We start from the raw sequence: 25,686 nt of genomic DNA on the forward strand, positions 1-25,686 counted from the left end.
TGCTCTGCATCGCTCGTGCTCAGGGGACAAAGTCCTACCTTATGGCGACAATCGTGTTCAGCAAACGTAATTTCTCTTGGGTCTGCTAGAAGTTTTCTCTTCATCTTCGCGCATTCTGAGTTCTTCCTCTGCCATCTCACTTAATAACTATTTGAGATGTGTCTATAATGGGATCAGGGAGAGGAAGATTCGAGAATGAAAGGTCAGCGATGACAATTTTTGCCCTAAAGTGACTCATAGTCTAGTGAGTTCGCATCCATTCCCTCCACCTACACGTTCGTCTCTGTGCTTTATGCTTAAGTTGGCATCTTGGTGTGTAAGGACTGCCTGACTTTGGCCATTATTTCTCATCTCATTTCTCTGCCCAAGCACATTCATCTCACATCCATGGCTGGTATTCTCAGTACTTTAATCACCACCAGCTACACCCCTTGCATCCTGACCTCTGTCTCTGCCAAAGTCTGGGCACGTATGTACACCTCTCTGTTGTGCATTTTTCCTTGGGTAAGACCAACAAATGACCACATGCTGCCCATGAGGAAGGGGCTTAGAAAGGAGCCTGTTAACTGAATGACAAACCAAGTTCCTGAGACATGACTTTAAGGTACGGTAGGAAACCTACAAAATCAAAAAACTGGTGTTTTCATAAAATATTTTAGTAATGTAAGCACTCGAGAAGACATTGGAAAACATGAATTAAAATGTGGTCTATATACACAATGGAATACTACTTGGCAATGAGAAAGAATGAAATCTGGCCATTTGTAGCAACGTGGATGGAACTGGAGAGTGTGATGCTAAGTGAAATAAGTCCTACAGAGAAAGACAGATGCCATATGTTTTCACTCTTATGTGGATCCTGAGAAGCTTAACAGAAGACCATGGGGGAGGGGAAGGAAAAAAAAAAGTTAGAGAGGGAGGGAGCCAAACCATAAGAGACTCTTAAAAACTGAGAATAGGGGCGCCTGGGTGGCGCAGTCGGTTAAGCGTCCGACTTCAGCCAGGTCACGATCTCGCGGTCCGTGAGTTCAAGCCCCGCGTCAGGCTCTGGGCTGATGACTCAGAGCCTGGAGCCTGTTTCCGATTCTGTGTCTCCCTCTCTCTCTGCCCCTCCCCCGTTCATGCTCTGTCTCTCTCTGTCCCAAAAATAAATAAACGTTGAAAAAAAAAACTGAGAATAAACTGAGGGTTGATGGGGAGTGGGAGGGAGGGAAGGGTGGGTGATGGGCATTGAGGAGGGCACCTGCTGGGATGAGCCCGGGTGTTGTATGGAAACCAATTTGACAATAAATTTCATATTAAAAAAATAAAAATAAATTAAAAATAAATAAAATAAAATAAGATCTTTACAATGAGTGAATGAGCCATTGCTGGTGTTTTGGTTTTATTCAACGTGATTAAATGTGAAATTCTTCTAAGTCAAAGAAGTGGATGCATTTGAGAACAAACAGAAACCTTGAACACAAAATTCCTCCCCAAATAAAAAATGCGGATTTCAAAGTGAGTACACCAAAGCCCTCCATTGTGTATCGGTGTATTTCTGTAATCCCACTCTCAGAGAGTTTAGCGTAAATGCTTGCGTTTGATCTAAAGATGTGAAAATCAGTAACTCAACAAGTTTGAACTGAAACCCTCATCCACTCCTCCTCCTATCACCCTCATGCACACCTGTCCTGCCTCCTTTTCCCAGGCTTGGTTGATGGCGCCATAAAAGTAATATAGGTACATTCTTTGAAAGGTCGAATGCCAGTAGTAAGTGAGAAATTAATATTATTCCCCATTCCGACCCTCCTTCCAGAGTCTAGCTCGTTAGTAGGATTATTTATGGTTTTATTTCTTCTAATTGTTACCAAAGTAATGTTAACCATTTTGCTATGACATATATTTCTGTTGACCCTTTGTGATGAGAATTAGTCCACTGGGTCACATACACTACTCCCCAGTTTGGGTCAAGGCCGTATTTAAAACTGTGTGTCTTGCTCCATCAAATCTAGAGAGGGTTTTCTGATGCCCCGCCGCTTACAGTGAGAAAATTAGAGCCTTGGCACACCCTTGACCTTCCTGCCTCCTTGAATCTCCCAAGTGATGTCAGTTGTACGATTACTTATGCAATGTCAGAGTTTCAATATGTACATTCTGTTTTATGACTATATTTATTTTTTTTCTCTAAAATTGGTTCTAAAAATTGGAAAGCAAGCAATTAGTCTTTACAGTATTATGACAATGTCAATGTCATAACAGCAACTGCGTCATAGAACCAAGTGGTGGGATTGAACTCAGAGTGAAGGAAATGTAATTCTACGTCATTTATGACTGACAGAAAACGCTTCCAAAGTTAAGCTCAAATAGGCCTTTTCTTCCCCCTATTCTAATTGCTCAATATCATGCTACATCTTAGTTCACTTTATACTTAAACCATAAATATTATAAACCCTTTATTTTTTCTTGGTGTACTCTCTTTACCATGTGCACAGAATTTCTTGGCTTTTTAATCATATCCTTTAATAAAGTTTACTTTTTCTTATACATAAAACTATTGAAGTCCTCTGAATTCTGCTTAGATTTGGACTTAGTGCTTTACAAGCCTGTAGGAGGGCCATTTTTCCAGAATTTCTCCCCCCTCCATTATATTCTTATATTAGTCAGGCTAGCTTTAAGGCTATAATATCTCCAAATTGCAGAAGTTTATTTTCTAAAAGTCTATTCCTCACTCACATCCCAGTCCAAATAGGATGAGAAGACAGCTCTGGTCAGGCAGACTTTCTGGAAATGGACATTGCCCTCCGGTGCCTCATGATCTTATAGGTCTCCATCGCCTCTGCAGTCAGGCAGTGAGTGGTCAGGCAGGTTGGAGATGGGGAAGGCATGTGTGCTTCTAATCTCTTTGGGCTAGAAGTGGCACATGTGACTTCTAGTCATATTCCACTGACAAAGGGCAAAAAGATGGCCTATGTGGGTGGGGGGCGTGCCGGGAAATGGATCCACTGTTTGCCTAGCGAGACGTGGAGAATCCAGCCTCTATCAACACTATGAGTTAATTTCACAAGTTCCTCTTTCTTGTATCTTTTTTGGTTTGTTGGAATACATGATTAAGTTTGTTTGTTTGTTTTTAACCCCAGAAACCTGAAGACAAATGTGCAAATTCCTTCCATGTCTAGAAATTTCTTTATTTTACTCTCACGCTTAGTATTGTGACTAGATATGGAATTCTGAGTTCAAAGTAATATATCCCATTTCTCTGCTATCTTGCAGGATTTTTTTTTTAAGTCTTCATATTCTCTCTTCTCTTTTTCTAGAACTATTTTGGGTGAAGGATGACCTTTCTGTGTTGATCCTTTAAGGTTTTACTTTTATCTTACTCTTCTTTTCTTTGTTTCTATTTTGTGTTCTGGGGTATTTTCCTAGACCATATTTTTAAATTTAAAAAACAAAATTCAGCCACCATGTTTTCAATGTCCACGAATACCTTCTTGTCCCCTAATAAATTCTTTCATGTCACGTTATGCTTATCTTATTTACGTGATCTTTTCTCAACTATCCCTGGGAATCCTCATTAGAATAATTTTAAATGTTCTCATATTATGCGGATTATCTCTGTTTATTCTAGAATTTTTTGGTTTGTTCCTTGATTTTTCTATTCTGTGCTCTTCCCCCCCTCCCCCACCACCACATGGTTGGAAATCTTTGGTTGTTTGAAAAAAGTAGCAGAAGGGGGTTTTCCTTATGGTTAGATCTGTTTCTCTGATTTCTCAAGTGTCTTTCTGATAATTCTGTGTATAAGAGAGATATTATTTTAATATTCTGGAAAACTACTAACATACTAGAAGCCCTAAACTTTTCTAGAAATGTCTGTCCATTTTCCCAAAAAGCAAATCTCATCCTATTTAGTGTGTTCAGTTTGCAAAATAATGGTCCTCCAGAGCTGTGTGTTTACTAATCCCTGGTCCTTGTGAGTATATTATGTTATATGGGGCACGGGGACATTAAGGTAGCAGATGGAACAGAGGTTGCTAATCTGCTAAGTTTGATATGGAGAAATTCTCCTGGTGTATCCAGGTGGGCCCAAGGTAATCACAAGGATTTTTCTAAGTATGAGAGGGAAACGGAATGTGGGCAGCACCTGGAAGCTGGGAAAGGCTAGGAAATTGATTCTCCCCTGCAGCCTCCAGAAGGAATGCATTGTTGTTGACACTCTAGTGTAGTTAGAGCCATTTTGGATTTTTGATCTCCAAAACTGTATGATAATAAATTTGTGTTGCTTGAAGGCACCGGGTTGTGGTTATTTGTTATAGCAGCAGAAGAAAACTGATAGAGTTTCATATTAAATTTTGACATAGGCGACTGTTCTCTACTTCTGAAAACATCTTCTCCCTTGGATGCTGGGTTCCCATGCTCTTCTGTTTTCCTATCGCCTCTCTGGTTCTTATTTCTTAGTCTTTTTTGAAGTATCCTTCTCATGACCTCTTTATACTGAAAGACTCCTTTACCTTTCTTTCTATACACTTCCCCTGGATGGTGTCATTCACACCAAAGATTTTAAATATAATCTTTATGCTGGAGACTCCAAAAGGTTTATCGTGAGCTGAGAACTCATTGCATATTTACAAAATTGTGCATTCAGTTGCTGAACTGATATCATCCCCATTTAGGAATATCACATCCCTCTCAAGTTTGGCATTTCAAAGTTCATAATTTTCTCCTGAATTTCATGGCACTCAGCTACAGCCACAGTAATGCTACATAATAAATTACCCCAAAACTTAGTAGCCATCCACATTTATTATGGTATATGAGGGACATAGGTCTGGGGTGGCTGGGGTGGTTCTTATTCAGGCTACAGGCCAATAATCTAATCTACCTGTATTCCAGAGATTCCAGACAATGCCTTTGCCACTTGCTGTTCAAGCCATAAATCACCTTCTCGGTGGCCTTAACTAAGACTCAGACTTCCAATATTTCCCAGAGTAACTTGTTCAGTAACTTTATAAGGTAGTCCCAATTTTCACATATGTGTATGTGCATTTGCCTGTTTCATTCAGTCTCTTTCTTCCAACCAGCCCATGTATGAGATCCATGTTTGTTTCATTCACTCTTGTACATTTAGTGCCTAGTACAATGCCTGGCATGAAAAAAAAATGTCTAGGCACTCAAAAGATGTTTTTTTAGATTAAATATATTTATAAATGGTGGTATTTCAGACATGGGAGAAGAAGTATAATGGGGGGATGTGAACACTATGGAGCTGGGCCTCAAGTCCCAGCGGTGTCTTCTTGGCATCCATCAAACCACAAAATGCAGGCTTACTGGTAAGCCGAGCCTCATTAGAAGAAATTATTTTGTAATTAGGTAAAAGTAGGGCAGGACAGGGTGAATGATTTGTATAGGGTAATGCAGGAAAATCACTGTGGAGTTGGGACAGAGCCAGGTCCACAGCACAGGCCTACCCACTGGAGGCCAGGTCTTCACATTCAGTTCCCGATATTGGTCCCACGGGGGCAACTCAACGTTCCAACCACACTGTGACCCACTCACCCAAGAGGGGGTTGGAAAGGGAAAGGCTCCCGCCAAGTTTGAGAGATTCCAGGCCACTTTGCTTATGGTTTGGCTTGGGGTTCCTGCTTCCCTTCACCATTGCCCCTTGGGCTCCTGACCTTAAATCAAGCTCTCAATCGTTTCTCCTGCTCAGAATGAATTAGTGACTTTTAATTGTATTTTTCCATTCAGGGTCTTTGAAATCGGCATTGCTTTGCTTTTGTGGGTTTAGCTTGACCTTTAATGTTCTCTTGGCAGATTTCTGTTATTGGAGGGGATGAGATTTTTGATTTGTTAGAGAGAATGGAGTCTAAGCTTGGGACTTCAGACCCTTAAGCTTTCCGTTAAAAACAGAGAGATGACTAATAACTATTTAGTGTGTAATGATGGCTTAGCAGTATTTACCACCGATTTAGGCTCTCTGGCTCCATTACCTAGGATATTTTCCTGACTTAAACATTTCTCAGTTCTTCAGCCAACAGCTGTCCACATTTTTTTAAGTCCCTAAACCTCCAGAAATTATGATTTCACATTTCTAATAGGCTCCTTTCACTGTTCAATCAAAAAGGCCTCTTGTACTTTATAGCGTGTGTCCCAAAGAGAATTTAATACACATCACAAGTGGAGAACACAAGCAAAGGATAAAGTCCAAATCTTCCCTAATGGGGTTCACACCCAGCCCCTCTATCCCTCACTGGATCAGAAGCAGGTGTGTAAAGAAGCAAGGGGTAAACACAGAGGAACACACACACACACACACACACACAAAGAAACAACCCTTGAAAGAACAAAAATGTATGATTCAAACTCCCTCACCATTACTAACTTCTGTGGTCTTCTCTCTGGTGAGGGGAAAGGAGCCCTCGTAAGAATTCAAAGGTAATAATTCCCTTAGGACAATACCTTAAATAAATGCCTTAGCATGGTAATCATTCACTAAAGGTGACATTTGAGAAATAGGAATTGATTTGGGGATACAAAGGCAATGGAGACACAGTCTCTCACCTCAGTGCAATATATATTTCTTAAAGTTTATAGTATAGAGAGATAGGGAGTGGAAAAAGCATAGGTAGTGCAGAATCGTGGGTTTATAATAAGACTAATAATCACAAAAATTAGTAACTTGATAATTTATGCCATTCATAGCTTCCATGTGAGAGGCATTATGCTGATTACAATATATGCCCATTTAATTCTTCTTATAAGCAGAAGAGGCAAACAATTGGAGGACCCCTACAATACAGTAAGAAAGCTACAACTCAGCAGGACTTTTCTACATGCTTGTGGTCACAAAGCCCCAAATTGGTGCATTCTAACCCTGGTCTTTCTTACTTTCCACCCTACACTTTTAACTATGATATTGGTGGAAGTCTTCAGGGGTGGAGGTTGGAATTTCCAATGATTTTTCTAGCTCCGTTACTCTATGAATCTGTTATATACGCAATTTAGGGGGTATCAGTGGGGACTATGAAAGAGAATGTGCGTTATGGGCATAGGCCTGCTGGGCTGCATAGTGGAGAAGTTAGGACTCTGAGTTTGGGGTCAAAATACTGGTACTTCGGTCCTGACTCTGCTTGTTACTGGCTCCAAGACCTTGGTTTCTTCTTTAAAGTGGGGGTTATCAAACCCAGTGTCACTCCTTCTGAGCATGAGAGAGTGGGAGGAATAAGCCGGTGGGTAAGAAGATATTTTGTAAACTATATCGAGCCTCAAATTATAATTATTACCATTTTAATTGTAATTATTACATTCATAGTAGACACCACTAGATGAGGCTTCTGGTTCCATGAACTAATAAAGTCATGACAGCTGTCATCCATTGCCTGCATATTTGTGGTAGGCAATGTATTCAGTGCTCAGTGTTTTAATTTTAATCCTGGAAAGAAATTCTTCAATTCCACATACAATTACTTCCTGTTTTATAGAAACTTACAAGCATATAGAGGCTAAGTGACTAGGTTTTCGGAATGAGACAGTGGATAAGTTGGCACTCAAACTCAGGTCAGCCTGATTTCACAGTTGCTGTCCTTTCTACTATCTTGCTTTTCTCAGACAGATTAGTTATATATACAAAAAAAAAAATTACCACCAAATAATAGAGCTGGAAATGTCTCAGAGATCATCGAATCTGTCAAACCATTTATTGAAATTTTTTTAGCAAGCAAATATGAGGTCCAATGTTTGCATTCAATTTTAAGTCATGGATCTTCTGTTCAAGTGGGAAAAAACCCACTGGCTGGCTTAATCAGAAAAGGGAGTCCATTGGCTTTTGCATAAATGACAAAGTAGTTTCAGGCATGGCTGAATCAAAGGATTTAGTCAGTATCATCATGACCCGTTTTCTTCCTCTCTGAGTTCTGCTTTCCTTTTTTTTTTTTTTGGCTTTTTTTTTTTCATACTCCATGAGATAACTCATGGCAGCTCCGGGGCTACATCATCCTTACTGTGGGTAGTCTTAGGAGAAGAATTCTCTCTTCAACCTTCGTAAGATTCTTACTAGCCCCAGATAGGTTATGTACCCATCGTTGAGCCAGTTACTGTATTCAGGGTATAGACCATGTGGTTGGTTCAGGCCTGGCTCCCAGGTCCACACCAAAACTGTATGCACTGAGTATAGGGGAGAAACTGGGCTGCGTTTACTGGAGGGAGAGGTATGAATGGTGGGCAGGCAAAAACAGTAAATATCGCCCAGGCCTTTGAAGACCCAAATCTATTTGGAGAAGTCATTTAAGTTGCTTCTCTGTTTGGCCTCTATCCAAATTTCCCCTTGGCATCTCCGAGGATGCCACCTTAGACGCCATGGATTGTACTTTGGCATAGTGCTACCTGATACCCCCTCTCTGACACACTGTGTGATACCTGGGAATGATGGTGTGCCGAGCCTAAGAGAGAGCCCTAGCAGGTATGTCATTGGGAAGGTGCACAGGACAGACATGTAGGATTAGGAGAAAGCACCAGTCCACTCCTAGCCAGCACTGGTAAACAATGGCAATCACACACACAGGTGACTTAGAGATAGAGGGAGCCGGAAGACCCTCTTTCTGTTTCTCTTTTTCGTTTCTTTTCTTAATGTTTACTTATTTTTGAGAGACAGAGAGAGACAGAGTGTGAGCAGGGAAGGGACAGCGAGAGAGGGGGACACAGAATGTGAAGCAAACTCCAGGCTCTGGGCTGTCAGCACAGAGCCTGATGAGAGACTCGAACCCACAACCATGAGATCATGACCTGAGCTGAAGTTGGCCGCTTAACCGACTGGACCACCCAGATGCCCCAAGATCTTCTTTCTACTTAGCTTACTTCTATATCTCCCCAGGTCAGAAGCATTGATCCTACTTTCTCTCTTAGAACTCCTCATTCATATGAAACTCTTGAGTTGTGAAGCTGGAAGAGCTTTTTTAGAGGAATCTAGCCCAACCCCCTTTTTGGACTTTTGACCAGAGACTGAGTGAACTAAGCGACACTCCTAAACATCACACAACTAGTGAGAAGCACAGCTCAGCCCAGAATCACAAACTCTTGACTTCATATACCCCCTAGCCCCTTCCCAAAGGACCACTAGATAATGTAGGTCTTCTGAAGCACATGCTATAGGAATAAGTAAGAACCTGGCATCCAGCAAGGAGGGCCAGGTCTACTGAGAACCACATATTCTTTCTTGGCCTTGAATGTTCCCATAAACATTGCGGTGCTAGAGGAATGGTTACAGACCCAGACCTCAATGTTTGTGCTCCTGTTTTGCCTTAGATTAAGTTAAATATTGTTTGTAGATGGTACAGATAAATGGGCTCAACCATGAGCCTGTCTGGATGGTTAAAAGGATGCTGTTTATTTCTCTAAGAGGTCGCTCAGCTGGGTAAGAGGGCTGTTGGACTATTGCCTCATTTCACACACAGCATTCCTATTTATTTCAGGACTTGACTTCAGAGAATGCACTTAACTGGTTTGCCTGGTTGTCATCTGTCAAACTTCTATTGGACTTAAGTACTCCAAAGGCAGTGAACTTGTAATCTCCCTCCCTCCTGATCTCTGGCCCCCAGTGCCAATCCAATGGAAACTGAACGCAGTGTATGAAAGACTGATTGATTAACTAAAAATCAGAAGAGGTCACTCAAATAGATGAGTGACAGGGAACATTGGTCCCTGTGTCCATTAGGCAAAGAAAACAATGAAAAGATATTTATGTAAAATTGTTGGAATGTGGATTAGCCATTGGGAAGGATGACCTGGCAATTATTGTAAAAATTCTTAAAATCTTTGGTTGTAGGAAGGATACTGGCTTCAAGAATCTGCTTAGTCATTTATTAGCTGTGCAACATTGGAAATAATCATTAATCATCGTAGCTTCTCCTCTATAGAGTAGTCTGGGGTGTCCGTTGAATTCATGAGATGGTTGGCAGGATAAAAATAGGTAACGTATGGAGACCCCAGCACAAGGTTTACATGTAGTAGTTGCTTTACATGCTAGCCCCCACCTTTCACTTTTCTTTTTCCACCTTAATGTTTAATTTTGTCTTCTTATTCACATAAATGAAAAGGCTTCCAAAATGAGAACATAAGGGATGATGAAGGCTCGAACTAAGGTGGTATAAATGGAGAGAGGAAAATGAGAAGGATTGAGAAATATAAAGAAAAAGTTGGATGAACAGGATTTGGTGTGTGAATGCATGTGGAAGTTAAGAAAGAAGAGCTAGGATTCCCAGAGATGGGACATTGGAGGGAAGGGCGGCATGTTACAATATCCAGGCAGATAGACATGCTAATAATCATATAATCCAAGAAAGAATGCGTCTTCTCATGTATGAGCCCAATTCATCTTGAGAGTCACTCCCGCATACTGACGAACCTAAATCAGAAGTGAAAAGGTTTTATTTTCCACAACACCCCCCGGCTCATCCCATAAGGCTCTCGTACCATGATTTCCACACTGGACTTTGCTTCGTAATCACCTAAAGTGCTTCTTCAATATACAGCTTCCTGGGCTTTACCTCCAGAAATTCTGATTCACTGGTTTGGGGTGGGGTCTTAGCATCTATACTTGTAGACAAACTCTAGGAGATGGTAATGACACACAGCCAAGACTGAAGATTAAAAGTCAGGAAGATAGTGTTCACTGCCAATGTTCTAGCAACCCATGTTGTCAAAGCCTGTCATCTAAGGAACACACTGGGAAACTCTGAGAGAGCGAATTCCACCTATTTTGCCCCTGTCCTTGTGTGTCTTTCGCTTACCTGGTGGCTGGGTCAAATCACTTTTCCATTTTCTTCTAGCCTCGTGGTCTCAGGGTCTGGATCCCCTTGGTTCTTCTGGGTTGGAGCATCCTTGATGGGGAGAATGGGAGGAGCTTGTCCAGCATTGGCTTCTCTAGGGCTGCTATAGAAGTCAAGGGTGTCTTTTGTGGAATCTCTGGACTTGAGAACAAGCGAATGCCCATAGTCTTTCTTTTATTATAGCACTTTTAAAAAATTTCTTTTTCCCACAAAATAGGTATAATTGTGCCTATTTCACAGATGGGAGAACTAAGTCTCAGAACATTTAATGTTTCCTGAGGTGATTCAAAAAGGAAAAGTTAGAGTCCTTATTTATGTCTTAATTCGTTTCCTTTTCCATTCCTTTCCTTTCTTTTCTCTTCTCACTATACATCTATCTGCCTCTTGCACTACATTATAAGCTTTTTGAGGAGAGGGCTCATGTATTCAGTTATGCTTTCTTTTTACACCTACCATAGTACTTCATACATGATAGATGCTTTTTTAATGTCTGGAAAATAAAATGAATGGCAAATTTATTATTTTAATAGTCTAATTTTTCTAATTAGAGTAAAAGTCCTAAGAGCATAATAATATTCTTCTATCCTTTTTGTTTTCACCAGTGTATGTACTATGAAAAAATTGTGCAATTAACATCAAATGCTCGTGAAATACTTGCGAAATGAATATAGACTATCTGGCACAAAGGAGTTGTTTCTATGCCCCATTAGAGCCATATCTAATGCTCTACTGGATTAATGCAAATAAGTGGGGTCTGAGATCCATGACTTACTGTGTGGGGCAATTGCCAGAATCCTCAGGATTTCTTTTTCTGATTAAATGTTGTCAATGATTGCACTTCAAGAAATCAGTCCCAGAACAAAGGCTGAACCTTTGCACCAAGATAAAAGAGTGCTCTGTTCAGTCTGCTTTGGATTCACAAAATCATGCTTTCTCCACTGACCTCTGAGGGCTTCCATGGCCCCTACCTCCCAGTGGAATGGTGGATGAGGACAGGAGGTAGCAGCTTGCTCTCTGCCCAGAGCACAGCGTGGAACTGATGACCTGTACTTAGCTAAAACCCATACCAGCCTGGATGACATCTCCCTGAGTGCAGACCTTGAGTTACAACTTGAAGAATTGTATCAATCCCAGCTCATTGTATAAAAGATGCTTGGGAAAAATAATTCAATATTAAACATACAGGCTTCCTCAATTTTACCAATCTCTACAAAGCACCTCCCTCAATAAAATGTGACCCAAATGTGATCTTCAAGATACTTATTTAAGTATTGATGCCCTATTGGGGTGGACCTGTCCCTGAGATTGTCTTAGGCAGGTTCCATTCTTCTCACCAGCTCCTGTGGCACACATATGCAAATACTGTTGTCATAATCTACCCAGATTTACCCAGTCCTGTAGCTTAAAGTTTACAAACTGTGACTTAAAAAAACTGTCAAGTGAGCACAACCAAAGTTTTCAAAATGAAAGACTATTATTATTTTGAAAAAAACAGTAATGTTGAACATGTATTTTGAGAGCAAATATTGAGTGTGCATTCTTGGCTAATATTCTTTAGGTATAAATTCTCTATCTTGACACTTAATCATTTAGGGTTTTCTAACCTCAGCTGCATTGACATTTGGGGCCAAATAATTTTTTGTTGTGTGAGGGAGGTCTATTCTATACATTGTAGGATGTTTAGTGACATTCCTGGCCTGAGATAAGGGATGTGAATATCACTTTCCTAGATATGATGACTAACAATGCTCCCAGAAATCACCAAATTTCTCTTGGTTTGAGAGTGGAGTGGGGACAGAATAGCGGATGACTGCACTAGCTGATGACCTTAGGGGATGTTTGAACCTCTGTGAGATTTGATTCTTCTTAACTGTTAAAAATGTGTATAAATACCCAACTTATACTGTTATGAAAAGATAAAACCCATAAACTCACTTGGTGTCATGTAAGGGAACAACAAATATTAGTTACTAGTATCAATTATTTATCACTGTTTATCAAAGACTTGCAGTATAGTTGGACTGTAGAGGTTATTCTAAAATTGGGGCAAAAAAGTTTAAGTTGCTTTCCATAACTTTTTATAAAAATTTTGAATCACAGTTAGATTTAGAAAAATTAGATCTAGACATTTTAAGGTGTTAATTTGAGTGACGTTACCCAGGTCCTACCCTACTAGTCCTTGAGTGAATTTCTGATTTTAATTCTAATGTCCAAACAATCTATTAACATAAAACTTGCATAGAGCCTTAATTTGAATGTAAAACAACAGCCCAAAATTGATTTCTCTTAAAAAGTATTGAATTTCAAACAATTGAATTCTTAATTTTAAGTATCCATTTAATATAGAGCTCATTCAGGAATTCCCTGATTTTTTCCCTTGGAAAATCAAGCATGGCCTAAGAGCATAGTCCAAGGGGATCCCAAGACAAACTTCCCAAGGTATATAAATCTGAAATTACATGAGAAATTTTGAGTGTATGTGCATTTTGGCAGGTTCCATGACATGAATCCAATTCTCAAAGGGCTGCCTCACTCCCCAACGGTAGAGAATCACTCTTTGACTTGTTGAATTTGAATGAGAGATCAGTCTGGTTGTCTGCAGAATCTTCCATGGACCATCAGTGTGATGATCTGTGCTCTCTGGACTTCAGTTTTCCCCTTGGCAGAATAGGGATGGTTTAAGTAAATGATCTCTGAAGTCCCATTTCATTCTAACATCCTACCATTTGAAAATTTAGCCCTCAAAAATCCTACACCATTTACAAGACTACTGTTTTAACCTTATAACCTTAGATTATTATAACCTTCCCAAAGTACAGTCAACTTAAATCTTTGCTAAAAACATTTGCTTTTCAAAATTCTCAGATCCATCTTGGTAGTTCTGATAATACTTATCATTTTAGTTTTCATTTTGCTACGTACAGAGACTATACATTCAAGAACTGGGTTTATGAAGTGTTTTATCAGGTGGCAGATATCATAAGTAGCAAGAAAGTCAAAACAGCATAAAGAGACCCGTCTGGCTTGGTGTAGAACCTTATGGGCTCTTAGGATCCCAGTCTTGATTTTCAGCAGGAAAGAAAGCAATGAACTGCATGTGCTTTACACTGCAAAAAGTTTCCTTTGCCCCCAAAGGCACCTCTCTGGAAGTACCCAGTGGGAATGAAAGGGTGATGTTGACCATAACCCTGTTGCTTTGATTTGGGGAAAACTCATAAAACATGAATTTCCTGGTTTTGGTGGTCCCTCAGTACCCAATAACAGAGACTGTTCCTTTCCCCAAAGAGTAAGTGGTGCGCTTATATTAAAGAAAGAAAGAAAGAAAGAAAGAAAGAAAGAAAGAAAGAAAGAAAAAAGTTCAATTCTCACAGACAGTAAGCTCAATGGTGAAATCTTAGAAGACAATTATTATTTTTTCCCTCAAGAACATGAAGTGGGAAAATAACTAATTTCTTTTTAAGATTCAATTATTAATTAATAAATTATCTTTATCCATGAAAGGTTACAGTAGGTGTATTTTTATTTTCATTGTCATTAATTCTATCATAAAACTCTACTTGGAGAACAAGGAAAACAATTTCAAAAGGGTAACACTATAGGCTTATAGAGGGAATAATGTATTTAGGGGATAGGGATTATTGATAGTGTGACATCAGGCCCTGTCTATCTAGTCCAAAGATTAAAAGCTTAGATCTATGATCGATTGATTTTTTTTTTTTTAAGAGAGAGAGTACCCAAGTAGGGGAAACGTACAGAGGGAGAAAGAGAGAGAATCTTAAGGAGGCTTCAAACTCAGTGTGGAGTCTGATGTGGGACTCAATCCCAATCCCACAAACCTGGGATCATAATGTGAGCTGAAATCAAGACTTGGTCGCTCAACTGACTGGGCTACCCAGGTGCCCCTGATCTACTGGTCTTGCAGTTTATGATAGTGCAGTCTTACTGTAGACTTTGGTAGCTATAGAAAACCAGGGACAATCCAGATATAACCAGGAAACAAATTTTGGTTGCATAATAGAAACTAGTCAGAAGTTATAGCAAGGCAGATATCATTTCAATTAAAATTGGAAATTAACAGTTTCCACTGTTCAGCAGTAATAGGGTGACCAGACTTTCCAGACTGGTAAAAACTGAGGGGTTCCCAGGACTGGAACTTTCAGTTATAAAACCATAAAAGTTCTTGGAAACTGGGATGAGCTGGTCACCCTAACAAGAGGTTGAGAAAGTTTTTGAGGTAGTGTGTGCTCCATCATGAGAGGTGATCAAGTAAAGGGGCTGACTTATTCTTAGTGATGCATCACAGAAGCTTTTCTTTTTGGGAAGGAGAATGAGTCAACAACCTCAGTGGGAACCATCCAAGTCTGAGGCACTGAGAGAATCTAAAAAAAAAAAAAAATAGTCTGTAGTAGAGCCGACCTCATTGCTAAATCCTCTGGAATTATAAATCTTTCCATATTTAAATTCGTATTTAGAATTCAAGTGAGTTGAAGCTCTGAAAATAATCTCTAATGCCCTGGGAGTATTTCTGCAGTCAAGTTACCATCAAGAAGATATTTTGTATGGAGGCAGGCATTCAGCATATTTCGAATACAAAAAGCAAAGACTTTGAAGTAAAAGGATTTATTCTTGAGTTCTAAATCTAGCACTCAGTAGATTTAGATAATTTGTCCAGTATCTGACCATCAATTTTTCTCATGTCTCAGATGAGGGTAACAATATCTACTCTGTCTATTTCATGGGATTGTTGGGAGGCTAGTACCAACTAGTGTATATCAGAGCATCGTGAACTATATAACACATCCATTTTCACAAAAAAAAAAAAAAATTAAAACAGAGTTATCTCTATCATCTGGAGATGTCGATAAGGCTGGTATTCTGCTTATAAGCCAAACTGGTGTGGACAGGTTGATTATTTAAAGTAGGCCAAAAAAGATGGCATAATATGTAACAGAACGATCTCAATTACATATTATTACTGGCTGGTGTTGACTGTTTGTCATGGTAATTCACAGACCCAGGTGCCTTCCAGCTTGTGACTCTGGTGCTCTCTCCGGGCTTTGTTGTTGTCTTCGTCCAGCTGGCAGGATAGTGAAGGGAGAACATGAAGATAGCACACTTGATTCTTAAAAGTTATGCTCAGAAATGGTATCCATCAAGTTCCCTTACATTCTGTTAGCTTTCCAAATTTCCATGTGGAAATTTTCACATGGAAAAACCGTGCAAGGGAGTCTGGAAACTGTAGTCTAGGGTGAGCCCAGCATTGTTGGAAAGGTCACAGAAGGTAGGACGTGTCAGATTATTGTGAGCTGTGATGTTCACGCACGTAGGTTTTAGATTCATGCATTGTGACTCTTACTGCCATCCTGGGAAGATGAACATGTATTTTAACTTTAATGAATAATCAACAGTCTCTGTCTCAGATTCCCATGATTGTGCCACGTTTGCAACTCATGCTTCACTAGCTCTAGTGTTTGCATTTAGTTCCTGGTGCCAGCCCAGCCTTATCTACTGAAATATGCCATAAGCGACTGGAAAGGCCGAGATTAAACAAAGAATAATGTTAATTACTAGATCCCTAGTCTCTTTCAATTGCTTAATTCAGCACTTGTAAATAACCTACCATATGCCAGGCATGTTGCTGAGTATTGGATACCCAACAATACAGAAAACATGGTGCCTACACTCAGGGAGAGTACACACATTGTTGATTGATTTTCCTTGCTTTTTTCCCAAAGATTTTTCTTTCTTCCATGTGTTCTATGTCAGTCCAGTAGGCATAAACATTTAAACTGTTCATTTGGACTCTGTGATAAAAGTGTGGCTTCACCTTACAAAATCAGCCCTCTGCAATCATATTTCTTGGGCCTTCTCTACTAAGTGAATATCTGCTGCTTCAAGATTCAGTTCAGTGACAGATATCAAACAATGTGTATAAGAAATGACTAAGGGGATTCCAACTGTCGTTGGGTTATAAAGCTGCTTTCTATATTCTGGTATCAGTCAGGATGCTTAGCTTGCAACTAACAGAAGCCCCTGCCTCAACTAACCTAAGCAATGAAAAAAAAAAAAAAGGTAATATTTCCTATAAAGAGAAGCCACAGGGTAGGGAAGTTCAAGGTTGGGTCATTCAGTAGAATGGAAGTGGAATATGGATGATTCGAGTTGTCTTTTTTTTATTTAACGTTTATTCAGTTTTGAGAGACAGAGCATGAGCGGGAAGGGGCAGAGAGAGAGGGAAACACAGAATCTGAAGCAGGCTCCAGGCTCTGAGCTGTCAGCACAGAGCCCGACGCGGGGCTCAAACTCACGAACTGCGAGATCGTGACCTGAGTCGAAGTCGAACACTCAACTGACTGAGCCACCCAGGCACCCCTAGATGATTCGAGCTGTCAACATTATCACTCGGGAAGTTATCTCAGAGCCACAGGATGACTGCTATAGTTTCAGTTATTCAGACTTACCATCTGGGAAAGAAGAGGGACCATCTTACTCCAGTTAAACCATCATAGAGCAGGGAATTCTTCACACAAGTTGTGTATTAGAGCTCCCCTTTGCTCACAATGGCATCGTATGCCTATTCCTAAGTCAATTATTGGCAAAGTGAAAGGAATTACTATGACTGATCTAGTTAAACTTGGTTGGATGGAGGAGAGTATATTATCCAAACAAAGGCATATTTCTGTTAGCAAGAAACAAGGATGGTCTATGCATTCGATTCAGGAAAACATCCATGTTGTAATACTCATGGCATAGCCATAAACCATAGCACCCAGTTTCATCCTTGGTGGTTCTGTTACTGACCCTGGGTTTATTTTTCTAACTCCTCTCCTGTTTTCTAGTTTGGCTATTCTCTCTTCTCTCTTTTCAACTCTACATACCATTCTGTCTCTTAGGTACACTCCCCATCTTGAACCCTTTAAGCTGGTCTGGCCTGCTTTGCTGATGCATACATAAATCAAGCCACAGACAGTGTTCACAGGCAGCTCATCACACGCTCGGTCTGCGGAGACAAATATGATTGTGGTGTTTGTGAGGACAACTCAGTCACATGGACATGCGAGGTAATAGGATACTGCCCTAAATAAAACAATCTCTGAGTTCCATGGGTAGAATTCTTTATTAAAGAACGATACCTCCTCCCTTTTGATGTGTCCCACCACAGAATACTCAACATAATTGATTAGTAACTCTACTGTTGCAAATTCGTGTTTTAAATCAACTCTGGGGGTTCGACAGAAGTATAGCAAGGTCCTCCATTGAAATAGGTAGGTTTGGGCATGAGAGCTTCCGTATTACTGATTTGATCCCACGTCACGTCTCCCTGAGAAAGGCTGCTGTTTCTATGTTGTATATGTCTCACATATACCGAGCCACCACGTAAGGCCTCATTTGAACCAAAGCTTTCACTAAAAAACAATTAAAAAAATTTTTTTTAACGTTTTATTTATTTTTGAGACAGGGAGAGACAGAGCATGAACAGGGGAGGGTCAGAGATAGGGAGACACAGAATCTGAAACAGGCTCCAGGCTCTGAGCTGTCAGCACAGAGCCCGACGCGGGGCTCAAACTCAGGGACTGAGAGATCATGACCTGAGCCGAAGTCGGCCGCTTAACCGACTGAGCCACCCAGGTGCCCCTAAAATGACTCAAACAGAATCACTTAGAAGATCCCCCTCATTCCTTTTGATCCCAAACTGTTTGTACTCGATCTTATCTTCCTCTTTCCAAACTCCTGACTCCACAGGCTCTATCTTTGAAAATTGGACACGTGTTCTGATTCTACCTCTTGGCTTTCCACACAGGATGTCTCAATATGCAATTGTTCTCTTTTCTCCCACTAGCTCCAAAAGATGACTGAGGGTACTCTCTTATCTAGAGTGAGAGCCTGTACCTCTGGTTATGTCTTTTTCCAGCCCCTGAGCAAGCTCCTGCATCAGCCCCTTCCTTATCATAGAAGAAGACTGCACACTGACATAGACTTTCTTTGGACTGATTCTGTGAGGTCCTTTGACATGGTTCTGAGGTTCCCTTAGATCTGTGTACCGCTTGTAGCAATTCTTGTGTCTATTCCATTTGTGATTCTTCAGGCACCAAGCTCTTTGTTTTCTATGGAGAAAATACCTACTTAAAAAAAAAAAGCCAATGCCTTATATTTCAAAGGCTGAATGCAATTATTTTACTGACTGAAATCTCTACTATGACTACAGTTGTCTCTTTAAATATGGTAAATATCTCTCCCACAGAATCTGTGGAATTCTTGTCTCTTGAGACACATGATATTGAACCGGACCTGGTCCTCAAAAAGATGATTGTTGTGTTGGCAAGGTGTTCCAGGGATGACCTGGAAGGTCTACTCCAGTTCTAATTTTGATGATGTGATTCTAACCAGATGGGGCCAATGGCACATTAGACGTCTATTGATGCTACCTCTGTGCTTTTCATCCTGGGTTTATTCTTCTGGTAACTGTATATTTTCTTTGGCTAGGGCTCTCCATTTGTGATGCACAGCATATGCGTCACAAAAGCCCTTTGTGTCTCATGCGGAGCAGACTGCAAAGGGTTCATGAAGGGACTGAGCAAATCAGAGGTCTGCATCTACATTTTCATTTTCTTGTGGAAACCCTGCGATCTTTCACAGATTGCGGCTTTTAGTGTATTTTATTTATTTGAATATGGCCAAAGACATGACTTCTTAATGTTATGGTGTCATGTCTGTGTCTGAAGAAAAATAATAAACGATAGTACAATATCACACCATGTATGGTTTTTCCTTAATAAGAGAGCAGGATAGTTATTAAACAGTAATTTAAAGATCTTTGGGCAGTCATTAGATAAATATAACTTGCTTAGAGACCAGATATTTTATGACTTTAGCAATTATATATTATGCATTACATATTACTTGGAAATATGCACTAACTATACTTCTGGAGGCTTCTTTTTCATCTACTCATTCTACACTCAGAAAAGAGGTGAAACACAAGATATAATCTATTGGTAATAAGAGCTGAGGGATTTCTTTGTAGCTCCTTTTGGAGTTCATCAACACATGACACTGTATCTGATCATGGACCCTGCAAGGAACTGAATGTGGAGGCTGGCTGTGGGGGCAAAAGCATTTCTACTTAAACCGTGCTGGTTAAACACTGGACATCGGTCATGGTAGGACACATCTGATCTTTCCTATTTCTTTTTCATGCTGAGAAGCCACCCGTGGTACTTGTTGATCCAGCCATCTACTAGTGCTGAGAGTTGATAACACTCCATTGTATAGCATCAAAATCCCTTAGCCTAACATTTAAAGCTTTTCTTTTTTTTTTTTTTTTTTTTTAATTTTTTTTCAACGTTTATTTATTTTTGGGACAGAGAGAGACAGAGCATGAACAGGGGAGGGGCAGAGAGAGAGGGAGACACAGAATCGGAAACAGGCTCCAGGCTCTGAGCCATCAGCCCAGAGCCCGACGCGGGGCTCGAACTCACGGACCGTGAGATCGTGACCTGGCTGAAGTCGGACGCTTAACCGACTGCGCCACCCAGGCGCCCCAACATTTAAAGCTTTTCTTAATCAGACTTCAAGTTATCTTTTCTAACCTCATTACACCTTGATATTTCTCCCCGAATGCTAACCTAAAAAACCTAACAACATTTGTCATTCTCAAATAACACTTTCTGGAATATCTTGAAGCCTTTGGTCTACTCTCCCTTTGTCTACGTTTTGTACCCAACACACGTGCTCCTAGAGATCTATTCATCCTTCAAAACGCAACCTAAATGCCATTATTTTTTACGCAAACCATTTATCAGACCGTCTTCTATATCTTAGACACTAGGGTTGTTCTTGTCCTCACGGAGCCAGATTAATCAAGAGGGAAAGACAAACTCAATAAGCAATTACAACACAGCATGCACTTAATGATAGGAGTTTTCCAGGGTGTCTGAGATGACATACAGTGTATATAGTTTTTAAAAAATGCTGTTTTGACCCCGTTGGAGGACCCTGGCTACCTACCAGTTAGTTCCCCTTCTGGAACAACTGATGAAGTCCAGTCTGCCACTGCCTCCATTGCTGGGATCTCATCCTCCAGACCACTAATTAGTGCAGACTAAAATCCCCAGAGTCATGGGCCAGACAACCAGGGCCAACCCCTGACCAGGTGCTGCTCCAGCTGTTCAAAGAATCCAATCGGTTTGCTCGCCCTGCCTTGCCCAGTCTTTCTCCCGGAAATTGCATAAAGGTGCCATCCACAGTTCCCCTTTCTTCATGAGTGACCCCGGTGCTTCCCCATGTGGCCCTACATTGCAGGCTGTGCTCTTTCCAGAGAACCATGGGCATCAAACATGCATAACCTTCTCCAGTATCCCTCCCTTGATGTACAGCTGACCTCACCATAGCTCACCCAAGCAGAGTGGGAGAAAGGCTGCACGAGAGGTCCAGGAGCTGAGAAAATGTCAGTGGAGCCTGTGGAAGAGGGAGGAGGGCAGAGGATAGAGAGCCGAGTGGAATCCCATCACAGAGGGAGTTAGTTGTGACTCAGTGAACACCACCACCTGGGTTAATGTCTACAAACACATCCTGCACCGCTCTCTTTCTGTGTTAGCATTTTGTCTCCTTTGCTGGACTTAAATTCTTCGAAGAAAGAAACCATGTCTCATTCATCTTTGTGTCTCCAAAATTTGGCGGATACATTTTTTGGAATGTGAGTTGAAGGCGGCACTGAATTAAATTCAATCAACCAGTCTTGTCGACGATATCACATAAGAGATGCCGAAAAAACAGAACTTGGAATACACTTTCAAAACCTTGGAAAACAGACTGGCCTTAGCCTTACGATGTGAAGTTTTGTTGGGAACTTAGAAGGGTCTAATCCTTACTCAGGTACTTACCGGTATGTGATTTCAGGCACATGGTAGAATCCACTCAGCCTGAGTTTCCTCTGCCATAAAATTGATATAATAACACTTAGCTCCATGTAATTTTTCTTCTGGTGAAGTTAGATATTGAATGTAAAACACCCAGCGTAATGACAACTAATAATATTAGGCACTTAAAAGTGTTACCTTCCTTAGCTTTCTTCTTCTCACCCTCCCATGTTCCTAGAATGCTCATTAGAGGTGTTTTAAAGCCATTTGTGTTGGGGTGCCTGGGTGACTCAGGTTGATTGAGCATCCAACTCTTGATTTCGGCTCGTGTCATGATCGCAGGGTCGTGAGATCGAGCCCTGTGAAGGCTCTGTGCTGACTGTGCAGAGCTTGCTTTGCATTCTCTCCCTCTGTCTCTCTCTGCCCCTTCCTCACTCGTGAGCTCTTGCTCTCTCTCTCTCTCAAAACAAATCAGTAAATAAAAAAATACTTTAAAGCCTTTTGTGCTGACTTGAGTTGAATGTTGGAATGAGCCCTCCCACCAGTGATCTTGCCACTCACAGCTGCAAGGACACTCAAAGAACTCCTTGTCCAAATCCTGTTACACCTACAGGAGAAGAGTAAAGTCAAGAGAACACAACGTTTTGTCTTATAGTTAAGATCACAGGCCTGGTTCCTGGATTTATTTGTTTTGTCTGCTAGATTGCCAGCTCCTCCAGTCAGATATTCATCTTTACTCCCTTTATGCCCCCCAGAGCATGGCGCACGTAGACGCTCAGTGAATACCAACTGGTGGAAAGGTAATAGGGTAAGTGAATTGGAATATCACGAGATTACACGGACTTTTATTTTTGGCTCTTCGAAAGTTGCTTCAGGTCCAATTTTGTACCAAGTTGATTTTCTCAATTATATGAAATTTAATATAATGTACTAATCCCTTTTTTCAAGTTGAAATCATTTCCATATAACTAGTAATTACTGCTTACGAATACTGTCCACACAGTATTTCTTTTTCTCCATATCCCGAAAATGGAAATAATCACTGGGGGAGTTAAGAAGTTATTGCACGCTTTTCTTTTAACTGAATGAGATCTCTAGCAGATGTTTGAACTATTAACTATTTTCATCATGGCCATATCACACCTGGCTATAAGAAGACAAGAAGCTTATCACCTATTTCTTTTCTCTGTCTAGGGGAAGCAGTAGGGCCTTATAGTCACTTCCTGTCACTTTGGTTATATCTACCAACATAATTTGGTGTTCAACACGGGAAGGACACCTCTTGGGAAGTAATGGAACCCATTACTGGACATCTGGAGTAAAATTTGGTTCAGTTCTGTCAGGATATCTTTCATTAGCAGGAAGGTTGAACTAACACTCCTGTAATGTCCTTTTTAGATCTAAAACTTAAGTAATTCTTGACACTTTGAGGGAGGATGAACTCTTCTCAAAATTCTATTAGCCAAAAGCCAAGAAATCTCCAATACTGGCATTCTGGAAAATATTTAAATGATTTCCTTCTAGTTATTTTAGCAATAATGGAATTCAGCTCAGGAAGTTTATGTTAAATCTAATCTCACTGGAGTTTCAGAGAGCTTTTCACCTTGACTGATGGGCGATAAAGAGTCTAGGTTTCTGAGCTGAATTGGGCCCTTTTTTATACCACCACCATTCTGCTAAAGAGCACAGTTCATATAAATGGAGAGGTGTTTTTTTTTTTTTTTTTTTTTTTTTTGTGCAGACCCCAATCCAATTTGGATTGCTTGCTATCAGACTGGAAGAAAAAATGTGGTAGTTAATATTTACAAATATTGACTTCAGTCTAGCCCTTTGGAACTTGAAAATATAGTCTCTTGATTTGACAGCAATAACACAGAAAGAGATGTTTCAGTCGGGCAGTGCACAGTTCCGTATTTGGAATCTAAAAGCTGGTTTGTGGGGAGGTGTGCAAATGCTAGTCAACTCATCATTAGGATTTTTGCAAGCAGGGTGAGGTGTTTAAATGATCCCAGATGCAGAAGGGTGGAAGGACTGAGCTGCGATTCTAAGCTTGGCACTCCCGATCTCCTTAAATAGGAATAGTAAATTCAGCTCAGCCATGATTGGCCAAATGCGCCTCATGCTTATGAAAATGTCTAAGATATTGCTGGGAATGGGAGAAATATGGGAGCCTGAAGAGAGACTGGACTATCTATGCAATTCTGGGCAAGTCTTGCCATCTTGCCGCCTCTCATTGCAGCTCCTGCTCTGTGAATTCTATAAAGGTAATTAACAGGAAGATCAAATATGATGGTGCATGGGGAAGCCATATGTAATCTGGAAGACAATTTAGGCACAGCTACTCAGTCTGGAGTCGAGGGAGAGAGGACTTGGGAAGCCGGTCTGACCCCAAGGGATACCTCTACTCGACTGACCGGTCAACGGATGGAGTGCCTTTTACTAAACACTCAGCATCAGGGTATGTGTAAACTCATACCATTGCTAATGGCTTGTCTTTCCCACCTGCTGTTAAGGGTACTACCATCTTGGGTCACATTGTGTCTTGGGAAAATTAGCTGATCTAGTAAACTTATTTAAGCCGAGGTGTTAAAGCATGCTGGTGGATGAATACCATGAGTCTTCAGCTGTGCACAAGGATGGCAAAACCTTTAGATGAGACAAGAATAAAAATATCTACATATATTTACATGGAGATTCAATTTTATCCATGTTAAGAAAATATGCTTGTTAATGAGAGCAAATGGCAATATATCTTAAACATGGAAAGCCCATATTTAAGTCTAAACATTTAAGTTTTATTTCGCTAATTTAATTTTGTTTAAATAATTTTATTTTTTACACAAATTACAATTTTATGACATATATTAAATTTTTAATTAATGGGTTTAATATTAAATTATTTTCAATATTGGAAAGCCCAGGCAGTATGAAGTTTTAAGAAAAATAGAAACTTTAAATGAGTCTCTCATGTGTTTTTGTAGGATGCTGTGGTTTCCTTCGCACATGTCCCAGGGGCCCAGGTAACTTTCCTCTGTCATTTGGGGCACTTCAAGGGAAATATTTCACAACAGCTTAAGTGTTGATTCCTACGAAATAAGCTTGTTGTAGAGAAGGTTCTAGAAACCCTGCCTTAATAAATGAGAGCTCATAAGCACATCAGAGCTTAGTGGCAAGGGGCAGGCATTCGCAGATAATCCATACAAGTTTCAGAGACACAGAGGTGCAAAAACATGCAGAGACAGAAGAGCAGAGACAGGAATGAAAGTTAAGAAAGAGAACTTTCAGGTCCCATAAACCACATTCATGTGGACAATCATTTGACTTCCCCCTTTTTGCTTAGGCTTTCCCGAGTGACGATGTCCAAACTAAGTGGTCTCCAGAGCAGATTTCAGAAAATTTGTATAGGGGTCTTGGCAGGTCAGTTTGTGGAAAGAGGTGATTTAAGCTGAGTTGACATGACATGAATTTATATATATATATATATATATATATATATATATATATATATATATGTTATAATGAAATGGATAGACAAAGGCTGGAAGGGAAGGGAGATAATAGAGATACTTAAAGCCTTTAACTCCTGATCTGTCTTGGGCTATTCTGATACCCTGGGATATTTTGATACTTTGGGTACCTCTGGGAGGGTATCATGGTGCAGCAGGGGACTCAAGCCTTGCTAGGTCATATAGACCCCTTGATACAATTGATAAATTTCACATGCTTACCCCCATCTCAGACTTACTGATGCAAGATTTCCAGATGGAGGCCCGGAAATATATCTTATCAAGTGCTCCAGGTGATTCTCTTACTCAGACATACACAGGAAACACTGGCATAGTAGATATAGATAGAATTTTTGAGCCCCAAAGACCTCCTTAAGTATCCCAGACACTTACTAACTGTGTACCTGTGAGCACATCAGGTTCCGTACGTTTAGAATGGCAACCATATTGATATCTTTCTTACTGGATTCTACCCAAACCGCAGAAAACCATCCTAGCCATAACACCCGGCACAAAGTAGAG

At 40.4% G+C, this 25,686-nt stretch overlaps 1 protein-coding gene across 2 annotated transcripts in view; it reads left to right on the top strand.

Annotated features, from left to right (window-relative positions):
- Positions 1 to 25,686, top strand: part of LOC147582105 (uncharacterized) — a 134,121-nt gene that overhangs the window by 98,332 nt on the left and 10,103 nt on the right. Inside the window, exon 5 of one of the 2 annotated variants that reach the window (XM_086705439.1) lies at positions 22,361 to 22,470. The exons of the other annotated variant lie outside the window; for it this stretch is intronic. The gene's annotated coding sequence lies outside the window, so the exon portion shown is untranslated. Of the gene's footprint in view, positions 1 to 22,360; positions 22,471 to 25,686 lie in introns of those variants that run through there. 2 annotated transcript variants of the gene reach the window in all.

The sequence above is a fragment of the Puma concolor genome, chromosome B1 (genome assembly GCF_028749965.1).
Source record: "Puma concolor isolate L17-30 chromosome B1, mPumCon1.1.hap2, whole genome shotgun sequence".
NCBI classification, from domain to species: domain Eukaryota; kingdom Metazoa; phylum Chordata; class Mammalia; order Carnivora; family Felidae; genus Puma; species Puma concolor.